The sequence below is a fragment of the Otolemur garnettii genome, unplaced genomic scaffold (assembly GCF_000181295.1).
Source record: "Otolemur garnettii isolate 467f Iridium unplaced genomic scaffold, OtoGar3 scaffold00091, whole genome shotgun sequence".
NCBI lineage: Eukaryota > Metazoa > Chordata > Mammalia > Primates > Galagidae > Otolemur > Otolemur garnettii.
In genome coordinates, this window is record NW_003852486.1 from 6,428,063 (window position 1) to 6,429,998 (window position 1,936).

At 48.2% G+C, this 1,936-nt stretch overlaps 1 pseudogene; it reads right to left on the minus strand.

Annotated features, from left to right (window-relative positions):
• LOC105887487 overlaps positions 1-1,936 on the minus strand; it is an 8,968-nt pseudogene that overhangs the window by 3,311 nt on the left and 3,721 nt on the right.

Consider the following 1,936-nt stretch of genomic DNA (forward strand, 5'->3'; position numbering starts at 1 on the left):
AGTCTCACTTTATTGCCCTCAGTAGAGTACCGTGGCGTCACACAGCTCACAGCAACCTCCAACTCCTGGGCATAGGCGATTCTTTATTATTATTATTATTTATTAATAGTTTATTTATCACTCATATTCATAGCTCAGGAACACAGGTCAGTGACAAACATCTATGTAAATCAGTCCAAAGAATTTCTTTATATTTCAAAATTATTTTATGCTCTGAAAGACACCAGCCTTCCTCATCTCAAAATCTTTCCCAGAATCATCATTTCTGTAGAAATCTGCATTTGCCTTCCTTCTTGGTTCAACCACAGCAAACTTATAGAAAACTGCAACCTCCAGGGATACAACAAATGCTCCAACAATATGAATCCGTAGGCACCTGGCCAAGAGCCCACTCATCTGAGGTTTGGCCAAAGCACTGGAAGCCATGGTAGTTACTGTCCTTGATGGGTATTGCCAACCCTAACGCGTCCTTCCCGGCTGAGGTACTCATAACTGCATGGGATTCTTTTGTCTCAGCCTCCCAAGTAGCTGGGACTACAAGTGCCCGCCATAACGCCTGGCAATTTTTTTGTTGCAGTTCGGCTGGGGCCGGGTTTGAATCCGCCACCCTTGGTATATGGGGCCGGCGCCCCACCTACTGAACCACAGGTGCCGCCCAGCACTGTTTATTTATTTTATTTTATTTTGGGGGGACAGAGTCTCAGTATGTCGCCCTTGGTAGAGTGCTGTAGCATCAAAGCTCACAGCAACCTTGAACTCTTGGGCTTAAGCGAATCTCTTGTCTCAGCCTCCTGCAAAGCTGGGACTACAGGCGCCTGCCACAACACTCGGCTATTTTTTTGTTGCAGTTGTTTAGCTGGCCCAGGCCCGCTTCGAACCCGCCACCCTTGGTGTATGTGGCTGGCGTCATAACCGCTGTGCTACGGGCGCCGTGCCAGCACTGTTTATTTTTTTTTTTTTGAGACAGAGTTTCACTATGTTGCCCCCGTAGAGTGCTGTAATGTCACAGCTCACAGCAACCTCAAACTCTTGGGCTTAAGTGATTCTCCTGCCTCAGCCTCCCAAGCACTGGGACAACAGGCACCTACCACAATGCCCGGCTATTTTGTTGTTGTTGTTGTTGTTGCAGTTATGTAGCTGGCCTGGGCCAGGCTCGAACCCACCGCCCTCGGTGCATGCCGGCGCTGCAACCACTGTCTAAGGGCGCCGAGCCTGCCCCATAAATATTACAGTCTCTGGGGCAAAAAACCTGCTGTCTCAGTGCATTGGCTCTTTTCTATGCATGCCAAAAAGAATCCAGTTAGGCAAAAACAACACAGGCAGGGAGATGGTCTCTCTTGGGAATCAGGGGCAGAAATGCCCCCTTATCCTGTGCTTCATGGTGGCCTAAATGTCCCTCCACCTCATGGCCCTGACTAGCACTTTTTTTGTCTTGTCCCTGACTGGTCATACAGGGAATTACAAAGTTGACTCTAGCGCCTCTCACTACCTGTATTTGAATATCAGTAAGAAAGTGTTTATTACATTCCATTAAGAGTGAACATATTTTGTGCCTGTGCGTCTCTACGGAATGATGTGCGCATTTGGACGTGTACCCCTTTGAGATCATCTGAAATAACAGTTTCGGCCTCTGGGAACATGCGGAGAGCTTCAGGGAGTCTACAGTGTCTCTAATGAGTCGAATACTTTGGTGATCAGCTACAGACGACTGCCCAGAAATCTGGAAACTGCCCCTTTAAGGAGGGGTGAGACTCTCCTGTCTCCAGTGGGTGAAGTAGCCAATTACCTGCTTGGTACAACGCTCCTCCTAACTTACCTGAGCGCAAGTCAAGGCTGGCCAAACGGACCTGTGGAGTTTCGAAAACTACACTACCCCGAGTGCAATGTGCCAAATGATGGCCGACATAAACCAATGAAAGTTCAGGACAGTGACACT